General features: G+C 53.6%; 1 pseudogene; it reads left to right on the top strand.

Annotated features, from left to right (window-relative positions):
* The window catches only part of LOC117310957 (scavenger receptor cysteine-rich domain-containing protein DMBT1-like), a 34,207-nt pseudogene extending 9,853 nt beyond the window's left edge, over positions 1 to 24,354 (top strand).
* The last annotated feature ends 1,564 nt before the right edge of the window (positions 24,355 to 25,918 follow it).

Genomic DNA, 25,918 nt, shown 5'->3' with positions numbered 1-25,918 from the left:
GGAGCCCCAGGCGGGGCAAGTGGACGTTTGCCCCCTCTCAGTACCTGCCCTGGTCACTCTAGAGCGAGCAGACGCTTCCGGAGGAGCCATAGCACAAGGGTCCTCGGGTCTGACTCAGCAATTTAAGGACATTGTGGCTACACAGTGTCTCCCCAGAGCTTTGGGTGACAGGGAGGCCTGTCCTGGGCTCATTTCTGCCTGAAAGCATTGTCTAGACAGAGGGTTATGTGTGTGGTGAGAACTGGCCTGTTTCGGGTCCCACCCCCACCGCGGAGTCCAAAAGGGATTCTTTCCCCCGAGAGCACTCAGGCAGGAGAGCGTGCTAATTGCTCCTGTGGAGCGGGGCGCCTCGTCTCCATGCCTTGGACATTGGAGGGCATGGTCCGGCTCACGGCCGGCTCTCAGAAAAGACCTATTCCTCCCCCAGGCAGTGGAGAGTCTCAGACCCCACATTCCCTGATGTGAGTGACAGGTCACTAGAGCAACCCTGACTGTAGACTCCTTCTCTCTAATCCTGCTGTGCTTTCCCTTCAGGCTGGTGGACGCCCACAGCTCCTGCCGATGGTAACCCTCACTTGGATCCTGCAAAACACTCCACTCATCAGGCCTGGGTGCAATTCCTGACTCTTGGTTTGAGCCTCTGAGCTCAGCACCTCATCTAATGTGGAGGGTTTCCTTTCGCGTGCCAGAGTTGTGGAGACCCTTCACCTCCCAGTTGTGGCATACATTACTCAGAATGCTTTGGTTGCCAAGTGGCAGGATCCCAGCTCACACTGCCTTGAGATGGGGGTGGGACTGGGGGCCGCAATGGCTTCCATAGGTCAGTGGTAGGACGGTCTTCAGGTAGAGCTGGATCCAGAAGTTCCAGTACAGCTTTTCCCCTGCACTTTTCTTACCCCTGTTGTCTCATGTTTACGGACTTCACTGACAGCTTTCTTCCTGCCAAGGGACAGTTGTCAGCCTCAGGTGTACATCCCAGGAGGGGAGATAGTCTTTTTTTTCTAGCTCTTCAGCTGACAAGCCCTGGAAAGACTCTGAACAGCCTGCTACCAATAGATGCCTTCTTCGTAATGAAGTCCATGGGCTCTGATGATTTTCAGTGGGTGCACGGCTTGGTCAAGGGTCAGCACAATTTGGGGGTAAAAAATGACATGAGTGAGTGCTCAGCAGAAAAATAGTGTCTAGAATAACCTTGGGCCTGATGGAGTGGGTTCCCATGTGGGAGTGAACATCTGAAGGTGGTTCCTTGGCGGGGTCTGGGAAGCTGTCTCTGCTGGGCTCCTGCTACAGGGGCTCAAGTTCATCCCAGTGGTCCCTGCGGATTCAGGCTGTGGGCTTCCCCTCTTCCCACTTCCTTCCCAAGGCTGGGATCAGCCACTGAAATGCTGGACCTTGTGGGGAACCCATCAGAAAATGTGCGTTCCTCTGTCCACAGCCAAGGGTTTCTATCAAACAGCCCCGTGGGGATAAATGATGATGACCGGGCTCAGTCAGGTCCTCCGGAAGGAAAACATTACCTTGAACTCAGAAGTCTTTCCCTGGAAGGATTCTGAATCGCGTTCGGGTCCTCAGGACCTGTTCGTCCGGAAGACACAGGAGAGTGCATTTTCCTGTCTCCTTCCAGGAACTGAATCAGGATTAGCCCTGAGGCTAGTGAATGGAAGCGACAGGTGTGAGGGCCGGGTGGAGATCCTGTACCAAGGCTCCTGGGCACCGTGTGTGACGACAGCTGGGACACCAACGACGCCAACGTGGTCTGCAGGCAGCTGGGCTGTGGCTGGGCCATGTCGGCCCCAGGAAATGCCCAGTATGGTCAGGGCTCAGGGCCGATCGTCCTGGATGACGTGGGCTGCTCGGGGCATGAGAACTACCTGTGGAGCTGCCCTCACAACCCCTGGAACACACACAACTGTAGACACAGTGAGGATGCCAGTGTCGTCTGCGCAGGTTGGTCTCAAATAACCTAGGTGTCCCTCTCTGGCGGAGTCGTTTCCTTCTGACATTCTGAATCCCTTTTACAGCATTTTTACATTTCTTGCTTCCTTACATCACCTTGTCTCTCTGCTAAGAATTAGTATGAGCTCTTTGACAAGATGCCAGGCATGTAGCTGGTGATTTGGAACAAAGAACCAAACTGAAAGTGACTTGAACCCCTTTTTCTCCAGCCACAGTGCAAGCCAGAGGCAAAAGAATCTAGTTCTGTCACGAGGTCTCTGAATGGAGGTCATGGCCTAGGAATGCAGGTGGCCCAGGGTTTGCTTCCTGAGTCCGGGACAGTAGCCCCTGCAGGGAACTGGCATGCACTGTCTGGGCAGCAGATCTCTTGTGCGCAGGGCAGTGGCCCCTGTGTGGCCTGCCAGCCACAGCCTTGTCACCACCTACAGACAAGCCTGACAGATCTCACACGGGTTTTGGACTTTGAACTTGACGCCTCAGTGTTGCTGCCTCAGCGGGCCCATAAATGCTGTGTGGCTGATGACTGGTTTGAGTCCACTCGGTCATCTAGACACAGAGCTAATCAGCTTAACACAGAAATAAGGGATGCTGGGCTGCCTGGACCTCTCAGGAGGAGCCTCTTTGGGGGGTGAGGATGGCAGAGGTCCCACCCCGCGTGGCAGGGCTCAGGCATGGACTGAGCGTGTCACCTGCTCAGCGCCGTCCCCCTTTGCCCCTGTGGTGCCCCTTCTGCGCAAGGTGTCTGATCTGCCTTCTCTCTCTCCCAGCTGCCAGACCCCAGTCCACGCTCCTGCCAGGTGAGTCCTGTGCGTCTTGACTCTGGCTGTCCCCTCCGTCCCCACCCACCTCCACAGACTCCAGCCAGGAGCCCCAGGCGGGGCGAGTGGACGTTTGCCCCCCTCTCAGTACCTGCCCTGGTCACTCTAGAGCGAGCAGACGCTTCCAGAGGAGCCATAGCAGTAGGGTCCTAGGTCTGACTCAGCGATTTAAGAACATTGTGGCTACACAGTGTCTCCCCAGAGCTTTGGGTGACAGGGAGACCTGTTCTGGGGTCATTTCTGCCTGAAAGCATTGTCTAGACCGAGAGTTATGTGTGCAGGAGAACGGGGGCTGTTTCGGGTCCCCATGCCCGCCCCCCCGCGGAGTCCAAAAGGGATACTATCCCCAGAGAGCACTCAGTCAGGAGAGCGTGCTAATTGCTCCTGTGGAGCGGGGCGCCTCATCGCCATGCCTTGGACATTGGAGGGCATGGTCCGGCTCACGGCCGGCTCTCAGAAAAGACCTATTCCTCCCCCAGGCAGTGGAGAGTCTCAGACCCCCACATTCCCTGATGTGAGTGACAGGTCAGTAGAGCAACCCTGACTGTAGACACCTTCTCTCTAATCCTGCTGTGCTTTCCCTTCAGGCTCGGGGACGCCCACAGCTCCTGCCAATGGTAAGCATCACTTGGATCCTGTAGATACTCCACACATCAGGCCTGGGTGCTATTCCTGACTCTTGGTTTGAGCCTCTGAGCTCAGCACCTCATCTAATGTGGAGGGTTCCTTTCGCGTGCCAGAGTTGTGGAGACCCTTCACCTCCCAGTTGTGGCATACATTACTCAGAATGCTTTGGTTGCCAAGTGGCAGGATCCCAGCTCACACTGCCTTGAGTTGGGGGTGGGACTGGGGCCGCAATGGCTTCCATAGGTCAGTGGTAGGACGGTCTTCAGGTAGAGCTGGATCCAGAAGTTCCAGTACAGCTTTTCCCCTGCACTTTTCTTACCCCTATTGTCTCATGTTTACGGACTTCACTGTCAGCTTTCTTCCTGCCAAGGGACAGTTGTCAGCCTCAGGTGTACATCCCAGGAGGGAGATAGTCTTTTTCTTGTAGCTCTTCAGCTGACAAAGCCTGGAAAGACTCTGAACAGCCTGCTACCTATAGATGCCTTCTCCGTAATGAAGTCCATGGGCTCTGAGGATTTTCAGTGGGTGCACGCTTGGTCAAGGGTCAGCACAATTTTGGGGTAAAAAATGACATGAGTGAGTGCTCAGCAGAAAAGTAGTCCTTCAGAATATCCTTGGGCCTGATGGAGGCGGGTTTCCCATGTGGGAGTGAACATCTGAGGTGGCTCCTTGGCGGGGTCTGGAATCTGTCTCTGCTGTGCTCCTGCTGCAGCGGCTCAAGTTCATCCCAGTGGTCCCTGGGATTCAGGCTGTGAGCTTCCCCTCTTCCCACCTCCTTCCCAAGCCTGGGATCAGCCACTGAATTGCTGGGCCTTGTGGGGAACCCATCAGAGAACATGCGTTCCTCTGTCCACTGCCAAGGGTTCCTATCAAACAGCCCCGTGGGGATAAATGATGATGACCGGGCTCAGTCAGGTCCTCCGGAAGGAAAACATTACCTTGAACTCAGAAGTCTTTCCCTGGAAGGATTCTGAATCGCGTTCGGTCATCAGGACCTCTTCTTCTGGAAGACACAGGAGAGTGCATTTTCCCGTGTCCTTCCAGAAACTGAATCAGGATTGGCTCTGAGGCTGGTGAATGGAGGTAACAGGTGTGAGGGCCGGGTCGAGGTCCTGTACCGAGGCTCCCTGGGGCACCTGTGTGTGATGACAGCTGGGACACCAACGACGCCAACGTGGTCTGCAGGCAGCTGGGCTGTGGCTGGGCCACGTTGGCCCCTGGAAGTGCCCGGTACGGTCAGGGCTCAGGGCCGATCGTCCTAGACGACGTGCGCTGCAGGGGGCACGAGAGCTACCTGTGGGAGCTGCCCTCACAATGGCTGGAAACACACACAACTGTGGACACAGCGAGGACGCCGGTGTCGTCTGCTCAGGTTGGTCTCACATAAGCTGGGTGTCCCTCTCTGGGGGTGTGGTTTCCTTCTTTCACTCTGATCCCCTCTCAAAGCATTTTCTACACTTCTCGCTTCCTTACATCACCTTGTCTCTCTGCTAAGAATTAGTATGAGCTCTTTGACAAGATGCCAGGCATGTAGCTGGTGAATTGGAACAAAGAACCAAACTGAAAGTGACTTGAAGCCCTTTTTTCTCCAGCCACAGTGCAAGGCAGAGGCAGAGAGGCTAGTTCTGTCACGAGGTCTCTGAATGGAGGTCATGGCCTAGGAATGCAGGTGGCCCAGGGATGGTTCCTGAGTCCTGCACGGTAGCCCCTGCAGGGAACTGGGATGCACTGTCTGGGCAGCAGGTCTGCCGTGCACAGGGCAGTGGCCCCTGTGTGGCCTGCCGGCACAGCCTTGTCACCACCTACAGACAAGCCTGACAGATCACACACGGGTTTTGGACTTTGAACTAGACTCCTCAGTGTTGCTGCCTCAGTGGGCCCATAAATGCTGTGTGGCTGATGACTGGTTTGGGTCCACTCGGTCATCTAGACACAGAGCTAATCAGTCACCTTGACATTGGAAATAAGGGATGCTGGGCTGCCTGGACCTCTCAGGAGGAGCCTCTTTGGGGGGTGAGGATGGCAGAGGTCCCACCCCGCGTGGCAGGGCTCAGGCATGGACTGAGCGTGTCACCTGCTCAGCGCCGTCCCCCTTTGCCCCTGTGGTGCCCCTTCTGTGCAAGGTGTCTGATCTGCCTTCTCTCTCTCCCAGATGCCAGGCCCCAGTCCACGCTCCTGCCAGGTGAGTCCTTTGCCTCTTGACTCTGGGCTGTCCCCTCCGTCCCCACCCACCTCCACAGACTCCAGCTAGGAGCCCCAGGCGGGGCAAGTGGACGTTTGCCCCCTCTCAGTACCTGCCCTGGTCACTCTAGAGCGAGCAGACGCTTCCGGAGGAGCCATAGCACAAGGGTCCTCGGGTCTGACTCAGCAATTTAAGGACATTGTGGCTACACAGTGCCCCCAGAGCTTTGGGTGACAGGGAGGCCTGTCCTGGCTCATTTCTGCCTGAAGCATTGTCTAGACAGAGGGTTATGTGTGTGGTGAGAACTGGCCTGTTTCGGTCCCACCCCCACCGCGGAGTCCAAAAGGGATACTTTCCCCGAGAGCACTCAGGCAGGAGAGCGTGCTAATTGCTCCTGTGGAGCGGGGCGCCTCGTCTCCATGCCTTGGACATTGGAGGGCATGGTCCGGCTCACGGCCGGCTCTCAGAAAAGACCTATTCCTCCCCCAGGCAGTGGAGAGTCTCAGACCCCACATTCCCTGATGTGAGTGACAGGTCACTAGAGCAACCCTGACTGTAGACTCCTTCTCTCTAATCCTGCTGTGCTTTCCTTCAGGCTGGTGGACGCCCACAGCTCCTGCCGATGTAACCCTCACTTGGATCCTGCAAAACACTCCACTCATCAGGCCTGGGTGCAATTCCTGACTCTTGGTTTGAGCCTCTGAGCTCAGCACCTCATCTAATGTGGAGGGTTCCTTTCGCGTGCCAGAGTTGTGGAGACCCTTCCCTCCCAGTTGTGGCATACATTACTCAGAATGCTTTGGTTGCCAAGTGGCAGGATCCCAGCTCACACTGCCTTGAGATGGGGGTGGGACTGGGGGCCGCAATGGCTTCCATAGGTCAGTGGTAGGACGGTCTTCAGGTAGAGCTGGATCCAGAAGTTCCAGTACAGCTTTTCCCCTGCACTTTTCTTACCCCTGTTGTCTCATGTTTACGGACTTCACTGACAGCTTTCTTCCTGCCAAGGGACAGTTGTCAGCCTCAGGTGTACATCCCAGGGGAGATAGTCTTTTTTTTCTAGCTCTTCAGCTGACAAGCCCTGGAAAGACTCTGAACAGCTGCTACCAATAGATGCCTTCTTCGTAATGAAGTCCATGGGCTCTGATGATTTTCAGTGGGTGCACGGCTTGGTCAAGGTCAGCACAATTTTGGGGTAAAAAATGACATGAGTGAGTGCTCAGCAGAAAATAGTGTCTAGAATAACCTTGGCCTGATGGAGTGGGTTCCCATGTGGGAGTGAACATCTGAAGGTGGTCCTTGGCGGGGTCTGGGAAGCTGTCTCTGCTGCTCCTGCTACAGGGGCTCAAGTTCATCCCAGTGGTCCCTGCGGATTCAGGCTGTGGGCTTCCCCTCTTCCACTTCCTTCCCAAGGCTGGGATCAGCCACTGAAATGCTGGACCTTGTGGGGAACCCATCAGAAATGTGCGTTCCTCTGTCCACAGCCAAGGGTTCTATCAAACAGCCCCGTGGGGATAAATGATGATGACCGGGCTCAGTCAGGTCCTCCGGAAGGAAAACATTACCTTGAACTCAGAAGTCTTTCCCTGGAAGGATTCTGAATCGCGTTTGGTCCTCAGGACCTGTTCCTCCGGAAGACACAGAAGAGTGCATTTTCCCGTCTCCTTCCAGGAACTGATTCAGGATTGCCCTGAGGCTAGTGAATGGAAGCGACAGGTGTCGGGGCCGGGTGGAGGTCCTGTACCGAGGCTCCTGGGGCACCGTGTGTGATGACAGCTGGGACACCAACGACGCCAACGTGGTTTGCAGGCAGCTGGGCTGTGGCTGGGCCATGTCGGCCCCAGGAAATGCCCAGTATGGTCAGGGCTCAGGGCCGATCGTCCTGGATGACGTGGGCTGCTCGGGGCACGAGAGCTACCTGTGGAGCTGCCCTCACAACCCCTGGAACACACACAACTGTAGACACAGTGAGGACGCCAGTGTCGTCTGCGCAGGTTGTCTCAAATAACCTAGGTGTCCATCTCTGGGGGAGTCGTTTCCTTCTGACATTCTGAATCCCTTTTACAGCATTTTTACATTTCTTGCTTCCTTACATCACCTTGTCTCTCTGCTAAGAATTAGTATGAGCTTTTTGACAAGCTGCAGGCATGTAGCTGGTGAATTGGGCAAAGAACCAAACTGAAAGTGACTTGAAGCCCTTTTTCTCCAGCCACAGTGCAAGCCAGAGGCAAGAAAGGGAGGCTAGTTCTGTCACGAGGTCTCTGAATGCAGGTCATGGCCTAGGACTGCAGGTGGCCCAGGTTTCGTTCCTGAGTCCGGGGCAGTAGCCCCTGCAGGGAACCGGGATGCACTGTCTGGCAGCAGGTCTGCCGTGCGCAGGGCAGTGGCCCCTGTGTGGCCTGCCAGCCACAGCCTTGTCACCACCTACAGACAAGCCTGACAGATCTCACATGGGTTTTGGACTTTGAACTTGACGCCTCAGTGTTGCTGCCTCAGTGGGCCCATAAATGCTGTGAGGCTGATGTCTGGTTTGGGTCCACTCGGCCATCTAGACACAGAGCTAATCACCTTGACATTGGAAATAAGGGATGCTGGGCTGCCTGGACCTCTCAGGAGGAGCCTCTTTGGGGGGTGAGGATGGCAGAGGTCCACCCCGCGTGGCAGGGCTCAAGCATGGACTGAGCATGTCACCCGGTCAACGCGCCGTCCCCCTTTGCCCCTGTGGTGCCCCTTCTGTGCAAGGTGTCTGATCTGCCTTCTCTCTCTCCCAGTGCCAGGCCCCAGTCCACGCTCCTGCCAGGTGAGTCCGTGCCTCTTGACTCCGGGCTGTCCCCTCCGTCCCCACCCACCTCCACAGACTCCAGCCAGGAGCCCCAGGCGGGGCGAGTGGACGTTTGCCCCCTCTCAGTACCTGCCCTGGTCACTCTAGAGCGAGCAGACGCTTCCAGAGGAGCCATAGCGCAAGGGTCCTCGGGTCTGACTCGGCGATTTAAGGACATTGTGGCTACACAGTGTCTCCCCAGAGCTTTGGGTGACAGGGAGGCCTGTTCTGGGTCATTTCTGCCTGAAAGCATTGTCTAGACCGAGAGTTGTGTGTGCAGGGAGAACTGGGCTGTTTCAGGTCCCACCCCCCCCGCAGAGTCCAAAAGGGATACTTTCCCCCGAGAGCACTCAGGCAGGAGAGCGTGCTAATTGCTCCTGTGGAGCGGGGCGCCTCATCGCCATGTCTTGGACATTGGAGGGCATGGTCCGGCTCATGGCCGGCTCTCAGAAAAGACCTATTCCTCCCCGGCAGTGGAGAGTCTCACACCCCACATTCCCTGATGTGAGTGACAGGTCACTAGAGCAACCCTGACTGTAGACACCTCTTCTAATCCTGCTGTGCTTTCCTCAGGCTGGTGGACGTCCACAACTCCTGCCGTTGGTAAGCATCACTAGGATCCTGCAGACACTCCACTCATCAGGCCTGGGTGCAATTCCTGAGTCTTGGTTTGAACCTCTGAGCTCACCGCCTCATCTAATGTGGGGGGTTCCTTCGTGTGCCCGAGTTGTGGAGAACCTTCACCTCCCACGTTGTGGCATACATTACTCAGAATGCTTTGGTTGCCAAGTGACCGGATCCCAGCTCACACTCTCTTTAGTTGGTGGTGGGACTGGGGGCCGCAATGGCTTCCATAGATCAGTGGTAGGATGGTCTTCAGGTAGAGCTGGATCCAGAAGTTCCAGTACAGGTTTTCCCCTGCACTTTTCTTACCCCTATTTTCTCATGTTTATGGACTTCACTGTCGCTTGCTTCCTGCCAGGTACAGGTGATAGCCACAGGTCTACAGCCCGGAGGGGAGAGAGTCCGTGTTTTTCTAGCTCTTTGCGCTCACAAGCCCTGGAAGGACTCTGAAACCTGCTACCAATAGATTCCTTGTCCGTAGTGATGTGCATGTGCTTTGATGATTTTCAGCGGGTGCACGGCTTGTTCAAGAGTCAATAAGTTTGGGGTTTAAAATGGGAGGAGTGCTTCCCTGGTGGCGCAGTGGTTGAGAGTCCCCCCCCGATACAAGGGACGCGGGTTCGTGCCCCGTCCCGGAAGATCCCACATGCCGTGAAGCGGCTAGGACCGTGAGCCATGGCCCTGAGCCTGCGTGTCCAGAGCCTGTGCTCCGCAATGGAGAGGCCCAACAGTGAGAGGCCCGCATAACGCAATAAAAAAAAAAAAATGACATGAGTGAGTGCTCAGCAGAAAAATAGTGTTTAGAATAACCTTGGGCCTGATGGAGTGGTTCCCATGTGGGAGTGAACATCTGAAGGTGTTCCTTGGCGGGGTCTGGGAAGCTGTCTCTGCTGGGCTCCTGCTACAGGGGCTCAAGTTCATCCCAGTGGTCCCTGCGGATTCAGGCTGTGGGCTTCCCCTCTTCCCACTTCCTTCCCAAGGCTGGGATCAGCCACAGAAATGCTGGACCTTGTGGGGAACCTCAGAAATGTGCGTTCCTCTGTCCACAGCCAAGGGTTCTATCAAACAGCCCCGTGGGGATAAATGATGATGACCAGGCTCAGTCAGGTCCTCCGGAAGGAAAACATTACCTTGAACTCAGAAGTCTTTCCCTGGAAGGATTCTGAATCGCGTTTGGTCATCAGGGACCGTTCCTCCGGAAGACACAGAAGAGTGCATTTTCCCGTCTCCTTCCAGGAACTGATTCAGGATTGCCCTGAGGCTGGTGAATGGAGGTAACAGGTGTGAGGGCCGGTCGAGGTCCTGTACCGAGGCTCCTGGGGCACCGTGTGTGATGACAGCTGGGACACCAACGACGCCAACGTGGTCTGCAGGCAGCTGGGCTGTGCTGGGCCACGTCGGCCCCTGGAAGTGCCCGGTACGGTCAGGGCTCAGGGCCGATCGTCCTAGACGACGTGCGTGCATGGGGCACGAGAGCTACCTGTGGAGCTGCCCTCACAATGGCTGGAACACACCACGTGGACACGGCGAGGACGCCGGTGTCGTCTGCTCAGGTTGGTCTCACATAAGCTGGGTGTCCCTCTCTGGGGGTGTGGTTTCCTTCTTTCACTCTGATCCCCTCTCAAAGCATTTTTCTACACTTCTCGCTTCCTTACATCACCTTGTCTCTCTGCTAAGATTAGTATGAGCTCTTTGACAAGATGCCAGGCATGTAGCTGGTGATTTGGAGCAAAGAACCAACTGAAAGTGACTTGAAGCCCTTTTTCTCCAGCCACAGTGCAAGGCAGAGGCAAGAGAGGCTAGTTCTGTCACGAGGTCTCTGAATGGAGGTCATGGCCTAGGAATGCAGGTGGCCCAGGGATTGGTTCCTGCGTCCTGCACGGTAGCCCCTGCAGGGAACTGGGATGCACTGTCTGGGCAGCAGGTCCGTGTGCAGCGCAGTGAACCCTGGGTGGCCTGCTGGCCACAGCACTTGTCATCACCTACGGTCGGGCCTGACAGGTCACACATGGGATTTGGACTTGGAACTGGGACCCGTCAGTCTTGCTGCCTCAGGGGGCCCATAAATGCTGTGAGGCTGAGGACTGGTTTGGGTCCACTCGCCATCTAGACACAGAGCTAATCACTTTGACGTTGGAAATAAGTGATGCTGGGCTGCCTGGACCCTCTGTCTGGGTGCCTGTAGAGTAGTTCCCACAGCAGTTGGAACTCCCACAACTGTGGGCGCCACGTGGCCGCCAGTTTCATCTGCTCAGCTTGGCTTCCAAGTCATTGAGCTTCAATTTTAGTGTGGTTTTCTCCAGAAAAGGGCTCTTTGTGCTGGGCTCCTCTCATCCTGAACTTCCCTGAAAGATGGGCAGTTTCCCTGAATGCATCACCCATATCCTTGGTCCCTGAATTTCTTGGGTCTGTTGTATAGCCTTATCTTAGTGGACACCAGGGCAGAGAAAGGGAATACAGGTTGCAACAACGAATTCCCCCCAAACCGTTTTTTTGTGTGGAGACTGATATATGAGTTTGAGGTTTGCTGTTCAGCTCTCCTGGACAACTCCCAGGCCGCTCTTCTCACGCCCTGGAGGGTAGGGGCCAGGCACTCAGCGTCTCTCTCTCAGGAACCTGCTAGGTGTGTTTCAGCACATACTGGGTGCTGAGGCTGATCGTGTTTCCTCTTTCTTGCAGGCCCAGAAATCTACTCTACTACCACAGGTGAGTCACTGCAGCGCAACCCAAGACTCCTCTCCGGATTCTATCCCCTCTCGGGTTTCCAGAAATAGAAGGAGAAGAGCAGCCTCCTCCTATGGAGTGCTTCCCTCTGAGGACTCTGGAACTCTTTTAGTGATAAGCTGAGTCCCCCAAACTATGCTGTTACTCATCTCTGGCTGGAGGGCCCCTCTGGTCTCTGCCACCGCTTGCTGCCACGCTCTTCAGAGACGCTGTGGGGGAAAGGTTTGGTTTTCTGGTTGTTTCCAATGAAAATAACTCGTAGTCATTCATAGAGAACTGTGGCCATGCTGGAAACATGGCCGAGGAACACTGCTACAAACGTTTGTCTGTTAAAGATTCTTCACATTGACAGCAATCCCTCAAATGATTTTTATGATACAGAGAAAAGATCTGGTGCTAATATGTTGGGAAGTGCTATATACTCCGACCCTTTTTGGCAGTCACAGTGTTAAATTGGAATGGTCAAGGCTCTGAGAAGTCCTGCAGTAAGGAAAAGATTTATTTTCTCCATCAAACTGATGACCATGGAATTAAAGAATGATGCAGCAATATCCTAAAATCACTTCATTTTCTTTCTAGAAACTGCAACCACTCAGAGTAACTATCATATTTCTCCACCTGACCGAGAGGGCACGGGTTCCTTCCTCCCCAGCCTTGCCTGCTGGTCCCCGAGCTGCAGTCACGGTGCTCGCTCTCCAAAGCGTTTGCCTCTCCTGCCTTTCCTGGCACGTGGCAACGCCTGCCTGATGTCCCAGCCCCAGGAGGGCTGGGCCTCTCTTTAGGCTCCTCTTTGCCCTTTAGTAGCCTGGCCAGCCTAAGATTCGGATCTCTGGTCAGTCCCTAGGCGAGGCTGCCCCCCCTCCCCCGTGTAGATCCCACCCTCCCCTTGGACACTAGACCCCGGTCAGCGCTGGCTGGCTGGAGCCCGCTTCATCTCCGAGCTCAGTGTGTGATCAGCAAGAGCTCCTGACAGGCTGCTCTCGAGCTGCTGCTGAGCTCCCCTCTCCCCCCACCCTGAGACCTTTCTCTCCGTCCACCCTCCCTCATCCTCCCCACCTGGCTTCCTGAAGCACGCAGCAGCTTCAGGCTGCCCCTCCCCTCTGATCCATTCTCTGCAGTGCAGCTAGGGGCATCTTCACAAGATGCCAAGGTCAGTCCCAGTCTCAGGGACTGATTCCTCAGGGCCTTCTGGTCACAATCCTCACTGCTCAGGACAACCTCTAGGGCTCTGCACAGTTCTCTCCTAGTTCCCGCCATCCCTCCTGTCCCTGCTGCATGCACACTGAGGTTCCCCAAATGTGCCGCGTACACCTAGGTTCCTTGGCACACACTGTTCTCTCTGCCTGGAACACGCTTTCTCCCTTTCTGCCTTGCCTCCCTGTTATCCAACCCCCTTTCCCTGCTCAGTCTGGGTCAGGACCAAAGCTCCAGGCTCCCACCACCTCCTGGGCTTTGCTCCATCGCAGTCCCAGCCCATGACGCTGGATTTGCTCTTTTCCATCCTCTCCTCCAGGCTGTGTGGTCCCTGAGGGCAAGGCCTGTATCCAGCATTCACTGTGAACCCAGGTTGGCGCATTTCAGGCACAGAGCCAGCAAGGACTCAACAGTGTGTCAGGGTAACCAGGGAACTGATCATTATGTTTTCTCTTTGTCAACAGATCCTGTTTCCACCCCCACCCCCCAGCCAGTAAGTTCTGAGCTCCTGACAAGTCCCCTTTCCCTTCTCCTCAGTGACAGGGACACCGGGGAGGGATGAGGAGAATGTGAGGAGATGTTTTCCCTAAGGACAGTCTCTGTGGAGGGGCGCCCCACTGACCATCAGTGTGTAGCTGGGTCTAGGCACTGCCTGTGGGTTTCTGTCTTGGGAATTGTTTAAAAAATCTCCCCCAGTGACTGTGCAGTGTGCATTGTGGGTCATCAGTATTTCCATTTATCCCAACAGCAAATTATTCCTGTGGAGGCTTCCTGTCCCAACCTTCAGGGAGCTTTTCCAGCCCATTCTACCCTGGGAAGTATCCGAACAATGCCAAGTGCGTGTGGGACATCGAAGTTCAGAACGACTACCGTGTGACTCTCTGGTCTTCAGAGACGTCCAGTAAGTGTGTGCGAGGGACCTTGCAGACATTTAGAAGGGATAAATGGTACCTAGCACTTCAGGAGAGATGTTTGCCCCGTTGACATTTTTCTTATGGGTTCCATTTCGACCGAGCACAGAGGTGGCACCAGGACCAGAGCAACTGGTTTCAAGTTGCACCTATGTCACTAATTTCCTGTGTGATCACGGGAAATCACTTAATTCACACCTTAGCCTCAAGAGAGGAGAATAAAATAACTGCTTTCCTACCCTTGCTGTGACTGGGAGGGTCACAAGAGAGAAATATATGAAATACTTGGACAATGTTATCCAGTGGATTATTGTTAGGAGTAATAATTAATGATTATTACATATTTTATTATAATAGTAATAATAATAATTGTTAGGAGTAATAGTAACAAGAATCCTATTAACAACCACACCAGTTTTTCTGAACCCTTTTCGCTCTACTCCCTCCTTTTTTTGGGTGAGTTTCGGGCAGAGGAGGAGAAATCCCTGCAGCAGAGGTTAGGTTATCTGTTCCTCATCCAATGAAGAGTGGGAATCCTTGTTTTAAGTGGAGGAGGCTTCATCAGAATGACAGTGGTACATGATTGGTTTCAAGGAGGGGTGACCACAGCGAGTCACCAGTAGTTTCTAGAGTCCTGGGAAGGCGTCCATAATTTCTCCTCTAACAGCCACCACTGAACAAAGTAGTTTTCTCTCCTTGGTTGCAGTGGCCTTGGGAGTCTCTCTGCCTTAGAAATTTGTGTGGGGTTTTGAGAAAGGTACATATTATTTTAATCTCTTCATCATTACAATTCATACTGGATTGTGGGACTGTATGAAATCCTTTGGAGGAAGGTTGACCGTGACTGGCTCTGAGTCAGCGTCTTAATAACAATGACCACCATTTGTGACATTTTATGAAGCACTTCTCCATATATTACACTGTTTGAGCCTCACGACGGCTTTCCTCAGTATACATGGTTAGGGAAGTTCACCCTTCGTAAATAAGAAACCTGAGCTGCAGAGAGGCTATTTGACTTCCCAGTATTTTTTTGTTCAATATTTGTTTCTATCACTATGAATTCATGGATTTTAAAAATTCTATGGGAAACTGGGGTCTTTTGGATCAAAGAAAAAGTCTAAGGTAGGATGTGATCCTTTCTCATGTGATGCAAAGGCTGTCAGGAGAGGGCTGTAGATCTCATATGTGTGACCCCAAAAGGCAGGACTAAACCATGTATGGAGGTCATGGGAAGATGAATCTCCGCCCGATTTAAGAAAGTCTCACAAACTGGTGGTGACCAGTGAGGAGAGGGATTGGAGGAGGGACGGTACAGGGGTAGGGGATTAAGAGGTAGAAACTATTATGTATAAAATAAGCTGCAAGGATACATTGTATCAACACAATGCAGGGAATATAGCCAATATTTTATAATAACTATAAATGGAGTATAACCTTTAAACATTGTGAATCACTATATTGTACACCCGTAACTTGTATAATATTGTACATCAACTATACTTCAGTAAAAAAGGAAATCCATTACTTTCGATTATTAATTTTGTCACAGTTTCTGGCTTAGAGGTGTGATGCCTCTCATGGAGATCTGACCCCCTGCATCAAATCCTGGTTAAAAGTGAAGCCAGATCCCTGGTGGCGCAGTGGTTGAGAGTCCGCCTGCCGATGCAGGGGACACGGCTTCGTGCCCCGTCCGGGAAGATCTACATGCCACGGAGCGGCTGGGCCCGTGAGCCATGGCCGCTGAGCCTGCGCGTCCAGAGCCTGTGCTCCGCAACGGGAGAGGCCACAGCAGTGAGAGGCCCGCGTACGCGCAAAAAAAAAAAAAAAAAAAAAAAAAAAGTGAAGCCAGAACTGTGTGCTGTGTCTCCGCAGGCTTGAAGGCAGCTGTAACTACGATTATATTGAAGTGTTGGACGGCCCTTACCACAGCTCCCCTCTGCTCGCCCGGTTTGTGACGGGGCAAGGGGCTCCTTCACCTCGTCATCCAACTTCAGTCCATTCGCTTCATCAGCGACGGCAGCGTCAAGATGAGAGGGTTCCAGGCTGAATACTCCTCCAGCCTTTCCCCTGGGAGCACAAGTAAGTCCCCGTCTGTCTGGGTGGGGCCCCTCGGAGTGACTTCTGCTGCTCAGCCATCCCATGGCTGTGAGATGAGAGTGATGGCCGCCTTTCAGGTCACCAAGGCTCGATCCGGTGCAGAAAGGGGCCAAGGGCAGTGGGTCTTGACTCTGGCTCCCAGACATGGCCGATGGGCGGCGCGTTGGCCTTTCTGTGGTCAGCAGAGATGAAGTAGAAGGGCAAGGTGTTGCTTTCAACAGATAGTGAGATGTCAGTGTCAAGGGCAGAGGAGATCACCTGGCTTGAGGCCTTGTGGCCTTCCAGAGTGTGGGACACTGTGACCTTGTCCTGAGACCTAGCACATTCGGCTGCTGCCTGAAGACGGTCTGAGCTGGCCGCTCAGCCTCGTCCAGCAGAGGCTGATGGCCACGGTTTGAGCTGTTAAGTGGACTGATGTACAGATTGGCCAGGGGCCGGGCAAGGTGAGGTACTGGCTCTCTTTAAAATCCTGAGGTCAGGACTTTAAGCACCGACCTGCCCCTTAGCTAAAGGACCTATGTTTACGTCCATAGCTAAGGATGTTGATTTTCCGACATCCCCTCAATTCAACCCGAGCGTTACTTTACTATATGGATAAGCGGCAACTTAGCAAAACATTTTGCTTTTTTCACACCCTGCCTTCACTTCTCCATCAGAGAAATCCTAGTCCCTGGGCCCTCAAGGGGTCTCATGAGAGTGAAACTGACTTGAGCCCCAGGGCACCTGGCGTGGTGGTGAGCTGTGTCCGCAGGCAGACCATCTGCCAGCCATCTCAATCTCTGCACCTTCCTGTGGGCTTGGGGGGCGCTGACACTGACCGCACTGTCTGCCCTTGGCCCCCAGAGCTGCTTTGCCTGCAGAATCACATGCGAGCCAGTGTGAGCGTGGGCTACCTCCAGTCCCTGGGCTACTCTGCCAGGCCTTGTCATTCCCGGCTGGAACAGGAACTACCGGTGTCGGCCCCAGATTACTTCGAGCCAGGTGACCTTCACAGTTCCCTACTCTGGCTGTGGCACCATCGAGCAGGTAAGCCTGGAGCTTCTTCCTCTCCCTCCTCTGAGCCAGCTTTCTTACAGTGCCCTGCGCTGTGCTTTTGAATTCTGGGGACCCAGAAAACACGATTATGGTATAACCAGAACGTAATCGGGCTGAAGATACAAATCCGTCCCTTGGTGCCGGGACGCAGCTGCAGCCGTGTCCAAATAGAAGGAAGGAAAGTCAGTGGGGAGTTTTCCCACACTGTCCACCAGAGAGGGTGCCTGGCAGGCTGCTCTCACTTCGGCAAGAGCGATAGCAGCTCCCAGGGCCAGCTCCAGGTTCTGAAGGGCCTGGAGCTGATACAGGTTGGTGTTGGGTGGGCAAGAGAGGAGGTGCCTCGTTCATGGAAGAATGCAAGCATATCTTAGTTTTAGAAATCTTACAAAAGCACATGGCTGAGCCAGTGCATTGCTGAGCCCCGGAAAGCCTGTGCGGGGGGCCCTGAAGCTTAACCTCCATTAGCTCACAGTAAATCGGCCTCTGCAGCTATCGTTTGTTGAGCTGTCACCACCTGGGGTGACCAGTTGTCTTGGTTGACCTGGGACTTTGCAGATTTTAGCATGGAGAAATCTCATGTCCCAGGAAACTCCTTAATCTTGTCCCCCTACAAGTGGCAGACACTGAGATTAGTCTGTGTCAAACTCCCCCAAATCCCACCAAGATGAGGCAAGTCTCCCCTCATTGTCATCCTGCTTGAAAAACAGGGAGACTGGGCTTTGAGGGGTCAAGCAGGTTGCTGAAAGCTACTTAGCCAGGAAGCGGTAGGGCCAACGCCAGACTCTGAGAATCTCAAAAATGTGGCACTGAGTGAAAGAAGCCAGGCGCTACCCACCCTGTGATGTCATTTCTATGAAATCTGTGTACATAGTGAGCCGACCTGGTGGGAGGGGACTGCCTGCAAAGGGGCAGGATGGAGCTGTTTGAATTAATGGAGTGTTGAGTCTTTTACTGTCAACCCCACCGAATGGTAAACTTAGAGTTGTTGCATTCATTGTATGTAAATTCATTTAAAACTCTGCACTCTAAGTTCTGAATTTTTGGCTGACACCTAAGTAATCACTTCAAGATTTTGTCTGTCAGGGAACAGACACAGTGCAAATACTTTTATTAGGTTTAGGACCGCAGTATAAATATACAGCACAAAAGGCTCAAATACGTACAATGTGTGTGACACACGCGATCAGAGGGTTTGCCCGTCACCAAAGACGTACCGTACATTTGCCGCGTGCCTAGCTAGGTGCTATGAGCGTGTGTTCATTACCTGGCAAGGTCACAAGGAACCGTGAGAGAGGGAGGGGACACTCGTTTAGCTAACCAGATGGGCCTGTCAGCCACAGGTGGGTGCCTGGGCCCGAGGGTCTGCAGTTGCCACTGTGGCCCCCCAGCTCCCATTGGACAGTCCCTACAGACACCAGATTCTCCTTCTGATAGGAGCCGAGTGGGTCAGGGAGGCTTACATGCAGAGGAGGGTACAGATGGGTCACGCCCTGCAAACGTTCTAGTCGACCTGGCTTTTACATTTCGCGCTGTCAGTCAATCGTGTTGGATTCTGGTTTGAACTGAGTTTAGTCAGTGGGAATCAGTCTGCCAAAGGTGACCCACCCCTCCCAGTTCCAAATATGCAGCCTGGAGCCTCTGACATCTGAGCCCTCCTATCTGTGTTCCTTCATCTCCAATAGGAGCTGCCCAGCCACGGGCCAGCCCTGGTCTTCTAACCTGGCTGGTCATGGGCAGCACAGGCTACATTCTGATTCCTCTGCTTACTTAAATACCTGTATCCCCTAGTAAACCGTGCCTCCAGGCAGCCAATGTTTCATTCATCTATGCAACTGCGAGTGCCCCTGGTGTGGAGCCTAAGCCTTTATAATCATATTATTAGGGACTAGTATGCGTGCCAGGCACTGAACTAAGAGTTCCACGAGACTTTCAAAATTCCCGAGACAACTTTTATTCCCATTTAATTGTGAGGAAACGGAAGTTTGCAGAGGTTAAGCCACTTGCCCTAGGCCACATGATCATGAACTGTGGAGCCGGCATTCAAAGGCAGGACGGTATGATCCGTAGCTGGGACTTTCTGCATCTCCTCCAGGTGCCCCGTTTAGTGGGTGTCTGACAAACGTTGGCTCGTGTGTCTGAATAGGCAAGGTCTCCCCACCACAGGAGTGGGATGCCAGGCGGAAGAGGCCGGGTCTCTATGGGATAGCCGTTGACGTGTCTGCCGGACTCCCACTCCATCCCAAGTGCCTTGTACGCTGAGCAGACGTCTAATAATGAATTTTAATTTAAAATCAGAACAGCTTCTGATGATCAAGAAATACCCGGCACCCCACTTTTCATTATTTGGCGTGCATTCAGAATCTAGCTTGACCGCGGAAACCACAGGCAGATGTGATTCAAGAACACTGTCATGTGAATATACAGAGTTCAACTGAAGGCACCTCAGCTTGTCTTTGAAGGAGTAAACAAGGTGGCAACATTTATATGGTTTATTGCGATAACCACTGGCACTCCAATATAAAGCTCCCCCCGCTTTTTTAAAAGAAAATATAAAGGCGGAAAATACAGTGTACTTCCCATGAAGGAATGGAAGGCATAGAGCCCATCCTAGGCCCTTTGCCAGACCTGAGTCCAAAGTGCGGGCTCTGGCGCCCCCTGCAGGCCAGAGCCTCCCTCTGACGGTGAAAAGGGAAACCCACGGTCAGAGAGTAGGCAAGGGCCAGGGTCCCAGGGTGGCAAGACCACTTTAGATAGTTGTTAACTTGTCTCTTTTCACATGTCTTTCTGGAAGGGACAAACTCAGAGCTGAATTTTGCAACTTTAGACATGAAGTTAAAGCCTCTCCGACACATGCTGCTCTAAAGAATAATTATATTTAGTTGTACAAGTGCTGGCTTCAGAAGGGAACTTGTCTGATTTCCCAAATGGCCAGGAATGATTTTGCTCCTGACAGGGTATATAACTAAATGTCATATGACATTTAGTGACAGTGACAAACTTGCTTTTTTTTTTTTTTTTTTTTTTTGCGGTATGCGGGCCTCTCACTGTTGTGGCCCCTCCCGTTGCGGAGCACAGGCTCCGGACGTGCAGGCTCAGCGGCCATGGCTCACGGGCCCAGCTGCTCCGCGGCATGTGGGATCTTCCCGGACCGGGGCACGAACCCGTGTCCCCTGCATCGGCAGGCGGACTCTCAACACTGCGCCACCAGGGAAGCCCCTATATATTTTTTTAAGAGTAAGGTTGTCTTACATTTTAGGGCTTCTGTTTAGGCCGCTATGGTGTTATTTCTGCTCCTGTTCTCGCAGAGGCACCCACGGCTGGTGGGAACTCGTACCAGGCAAGGACAAGTTTGCTTAGGACCATCACAGCATTTGGGAGGGAAAGAGTGCACCACCCCCAGTCTCCACCTGGGGATGCTGCTCTTGTGCTCACCTCCCCTGCGGCCAGATGATCATGACCATGGGGCCTGCAGGGGCATTGCTCACCTGTGTCCTCTTGGCCATTTGGGCTGGTTGCTCCTGGCACCATCCTTCTTTCATCACAAGTACTTTTGCTGGACTTCCGTCCCTGGACCTTTCCTCCATTCCACGGATCTTTATTGATGCTATGATGCTATAGTTAACACCAAGCCCTTGGAAAAGAGAGATGCTTAGACATCACCCTTTCCTTGAAATGCTTACAGACCACCAGGTGTGAGACTCTTGTCTCTGGAAAGGTCACTCTTACGAGACGGTAGGCACATCAAACAGCGTGAGAGACCAACGTTCTTATGAATTTGCTGCTTCATGAAAGGCACAGCAGGAAATGTCCTGTGGTTTGGGGAGTGGAGAAGCAAAGCGTGACAGGAAGTGCCCCAGCATTGCCATGGCCTCCACTCCAACCCCCCACACACCACCACCACCTTGTTGTCCATATGAGCCTCTGGGGAATTTCCTGCCCCAGAGGTCAGAGACCTGCCGCAGCCATAACTCTGGATCTCTGTTGCTTCAGGCTCCAGCAGCTTCAGACACCAAACTGCAGTAACTACTACCGACCATCCAAACAGCACAGTGAAAACGAATCCTACTAGCCCTCCCACGACTGCCTCCCCTGATTTCTCCCAGCAAGAGTGAGAATGAAATAGAACAAGCCAGAAGGGTCCTGAGCCATGGAGACCAAACTCAGCTTAGTCATACAGCAGGGGTAGGGGTCATCCAGACACCCCATCTTTCCATAAGCAGCAGCTCCTGGGAGGCACCAGCACACTGTGGTCCCCATCACGTGGCAGAGGAAAGGGGATGTGTGAAAGGAGGGAGTCTAGCTGGTGAAGTGTATCCATCCCAGGGAACGGTAGCCATGGTGATAGGCATGTGCCGTCTCTGTGTGTTCTGGGAAGGTTTTGAAATCTTGCAGCATCATTTCAGTCTCATTCTCACCCAAAGCAGCAACGAGATTCCCTTAGTAGGTGACGTTTGCCTGACTCTGCTCGCCTGCCTGTCTCTCCCAGGTGGATAATGATACCATCACCTACTCCAACTCCCTCAAAGCAGCTGTTTCGCGTGGCATCATCAAGAGGAGGAAGGACCTCAACATTTACGTCAGCTGCAAAATGCTCCAGAACACTGGGTTAACACGATGTACATTGCTAATGACACCCTCGAGGTCAAGAACATACAATACAGCAATTTTGACATGAACATTTCCTTTTATACATCCTCTTCGTTTTATATCCCGTGACCAGCAGCCCATACTATGTGGACCTGAACCAGGATTTGTACCTTCAGGCTGAAATCCTCCATTCTAACGCCTCCCTGGCCTTATTTGTGGACACCTGTGTGGCGTCACCATCTCGCGATGACTTTACATCTTTGACTTATGATCTCATCCGAGTGGGTAAGGAGTGTCTTCATGGGGTGGACTTCAGCCTCTACCTGATAACTCACACACAACCAGCCCAGAGCTCAGGAAGGCAGACTGGGCTCCCGGTAGCTCCAGCTTAACTAGCCAGGCTGTCACCTCTGGGCACCTGGAGAACTGAGTGGCCATCAAGCAGGTTAGCTATAAAGTAAAATTAGACTGAGTGACTAAATTCCAGGCAAGCCTTAATATGAAAAAAGACATGCCTGTAGTGGGAAAACGTTGATTTTGAAGCAGATGGAGGTGGGATGCCTGCTCTGCCCCGTCCCAGCTGCATCATTCTGGACAGGCAATAGCACCTCTCTGAGCCAGTTTCTGCAGGCATCGAATGAGCGTAGTGGAGCTCCCTATCACAGCCTGTTGGAAGGACTAAACAAGAAGGAGGAGATGGGGTGCCGCACAAAGAGCATGCCAAGCAGGTGGTCCACAGGAAGGCTGTGAAGGCAGCAGGTGGTCCCCTGACCGCCACCCTCGAGGAGGGTGCACAGCCCACGGGTGGGTGGCATGAGGAGTGCAGTGCCTTGTTGAGAGCTGACGGTGACTCCTCTCCTCCTCCAGGTGTGTGAAGGATGAAACCTACCGATCCTACCACCAGCCCTCACCCAACGTCCTCCGCTTCAAGTTCAATTCCTTCCACTTCCTGAGCCGCTTCCCCTCCGTGTACCTGAAGTGCAAGATGGTCGTGTGGCAGGGCGTACGATGCCTCATCCCGCTGCAGCAGAGGCTGCATCATGAGGGCCAAGAGGGCGTGGGCTCCTACCGGGAGAAGGTGGATGTCGCCCTGGGACCCATCCAGCTGCAGGTCCCGCATGCTGAGAAGAGGAGCCTGGGTAGGTGGCCATCTCCCCACCCCACCATCTGCCGGGACCCAGGCCCGTGCACCATGGGGACTTGGGTTGCTTCGTGGGTGTCCCGTTTCCCCTCGAATAGGGCTCCTGTGCTACTCTGGGCGATATGAAGTGGAGCTAGACCTGGTTCTCACCTTCTTCCAAGAGCTTCTGGTCCTATGGGGATGCGCGTGTAGGGTTTGGTCAAGACAGTTCTAATGTGGGACACAGAACACCTGACAGTTTTACCCTCTGGGTTCTGAATACCCAACCTCACACTCATCTGTAAAACAAAACGTTAATACTTACCTCTTAGGACTGTTGAGGGGGTTACACAAAATACTGTTAGTTGCACTGCTCTGGCCCTTGCCTGGTATAAGCCACTGGCTGCAAAGAACGGTGATGTTGTTACTATCGTTATTGTCACCAATGTTAACGTTAATCATCGCATTATTACTTATAAGATGATGACAAACTGTAGCCCTGGAGTAGCGCATGCAATCAGGGTCTGGGCAGGGCCGTGTAGGGTCCAGGCAGGACTGGTTCATTCTCACGGCTCCCAGGGGTTGATCCTGGAAAAGCCATTTCATTTTCCCCATCTAGAACGGGGAGCAGATTTCCCACTGTGCTGTTCCGTTGTGCATGTGGGTGAGGAAATGTTTGCCGAGGGAGTCCCATGATTTCTGGTCCAGGCCGGGCCAGGTAACAAATGTGGTGGGCCTTGGTGAACAGGGGCAGATGTTGGGCGGGCTAGAGTCCAAATCCTCCCGCAGTCACAGGCTTCACCCTACAAGGATCTTTGACAGCTCTCTCCCCTCAGGGCCCAGATCCAGGCCCTCCCCTGGAAGTCTGGCTTGCTTCCAGGCTCTTTCCTCCCATCTGCAACATTCCAGGCACCTTTGGAAGACCTATTATGTGCCAGGAGACAGAGAACTAAATACATCAAAATCCTTGCCCGAGGAGCTTCCATTCCAGTGGGAGGGGACACAGTGCGGCCATAAGTCACCTGCATGGTACCCACCACGGGGGCTGGAGCTACAAGAGAGAAGGAAGGCAGGGCAGGGGGGAGGGCAAAGGCAGCCGATGGGGACTCTGCTCATGTCTCTCCTTTCCCTTCTCTTCCCACCTGCACTGCAGTAGCTTAAGTCCATGTCCCTCCTGCTGGGACCTTTGTGCCCATCTCCCAAATGACTCAAATGCCCAACTCTCTCCTCCCGTCCATCGGGAGCCTTCAGCCAGATCTTATGCCAAGGCCAGCTCTGACTTCCTGTTCACAAACCTTTGCTCCTGTTGGCTGACAAGACACTGGGAAATCTGCCAGGGCTGACACTCAGCTGCTCCTTGGGTCTGACCTCAGTTTCCTGAAAGGCACTCTTTTCTCCCTTCTTTTCCCCGCCCACCGAACAGTTCTGATTGCCATCACCCTGCCTCGGACCCCCGTCCTTACTTCTCTCCCCTCCCTTCCCAGACCGGACAGAGGTTGACCTGGAAGAGGAGGCCAGCGCCCAGGGGCTACCACAGCACCACCATCCTTGCTGGGGTCTTCCTGGTCGTGCTCTTGGCTGTAGCAGCCTTCACATTGGGGAGGAGCACCCGTGCTGCCCATGGCCAGCGTCTGAGCTCTAGGATTGAAGCAGGAGATAACGCGCGATGCTCAGACACAGGCAGGCCCCCATGCTCTGGAGCCCGTGAGAGGAGGGAAGAAACCAGTGTCCAGAGCTTGGCACATAGAGCACCCAACTCTGGCCCAGGTGCACAGTGGTGGTGGTGGAGGAGGGGGTGAGAAAGATGGGAGCAGGTTTTCCCAGAAACACAGACTTGGTGCTGGGACACAATGTCAGTCAAGCAGGTGCTGGAACCTGAAATCCCACGAGGCAGTGAGCCACACGTGTAGAAGCAGCAGCGCTTTTTCTAGATAGAATTTCTTCCTGACGTTTTATGAACCAGCTTCTTTGGCCTGTGGTGTATATCTTAGTGTATATCTTAGCCTTTTCTTATTATAGGACAAGCCAAATAAAGAACTTTTTCAAAGCAAGTGTCGGTTTGGTCACTGTTTCCAGCGTCACATCTAAGCACTAATCCCTTCATGTTAGGTAGGTAACGTGGGCTCCCACAAGGAGTGAGAAAGGCCACGGGGCCTGCCCTGTCGTGCCCCTGAGGCAGAGGAGCGTGCGGAGTGAGCAGTGGGACAGATGGGGCTGAGAACAGCTTCACCGCATCCTCCACGCGCAGCCCCTGGGGGTCTTCACGGGCAAGGCGGCTGTGATGGGCAGACAGCCATGCCCACATCAACCTGCCTCCCCTCCCTGGACCCATTACAGCCTCCATACACAGGGCATGGGAGGCAAAGTTGGGCACATTCCCTTCTTGTACGTGTCCTCAATGGAGCAGGTAGTTGTAGGAGGGCTGAGGTTGGCCCGAGGGGCCTGGGTTGGTGTCAAGCTTGGGGTGTGGGCTGAGAGGGTGAATGTCAGGAGCTCATGGGGAAACAGGACAGAAAACTCTCGACCGAGACCCGCATGACCCATGGCATGTCTGCTACCTCCACATGGCCTCCCGTGAGTGTGAAGTGTGAGTAGACTTGGTGGAGGGTCCGGAAGTACAGGAAGTTGGAGCCTTTAACATCTGTGTGAAAGCATCTCCCACTAGGTTGACAGGAGACCTGCTTGACACCACTGCATGCGGTTGGCCATCTGACCACTAAAAACCTCTGTCCCCTGTCCTTTGGCCACTGAGCCTCATTATATCACCCTGGTTGGGAGGGGACCACTCACCCTTATTTTCCTGGGACCTTCTTGTTTGGCACTGTTGCCCTTGTCCTGAGAACCCCCTCTGTTCCCCGACTAACCAGGAGGGTTGGTCAGCTAAACTTTGGGCAGCAGGGCTAGCTGGGAGCTGGGGTCTAGGTTCCATGACAACCATGCAATGTAGCAGACAGGATGGAGAAGCAGACAGGATGGAGAAGCAGGCAGGAGACCAGGCCGAAGTGCAGCAGCCGAGGTGGCTGCTACCTGCCTTGATGCCCCGGACACAGGATCTGGGAGACGGCCCTTAGCTCAGGTGAGTGTCTGGTCTTTTTTTTTTTGGTCTCTAGGGGCCAAGACCAGATGGGTGAGAAGACCCTCAGGTTTTACTCAGGACTGGATCAAGACCCTAGTTACGAAAGCATATGGGCCTTCATGACGTGGTGTGCGTGTGTGTGTGTGTGT

This window comes from Tursiops truncatus, unplaced genomic scaffold (assembly GCF_011762595.2).
Source record: "Tursiops truncatus isolate mTurTru1 unplaced genomic scaffold, mTurTru1.mat.Y mat_scaffold_694_arrow_ctg1, whole genome shotgun sequence".
NCBI classification, from domain to species: Eukaryota; Metazoa; Chordata; class Mammalia; order Artiodactyla; family Delphinidae; genus Tursiops; species Tursiops truncatus.
Note: the sequence above shows the minus strand (reverse complement) of the source record. Positions and strands in the feature narration are given on the sequence as shown.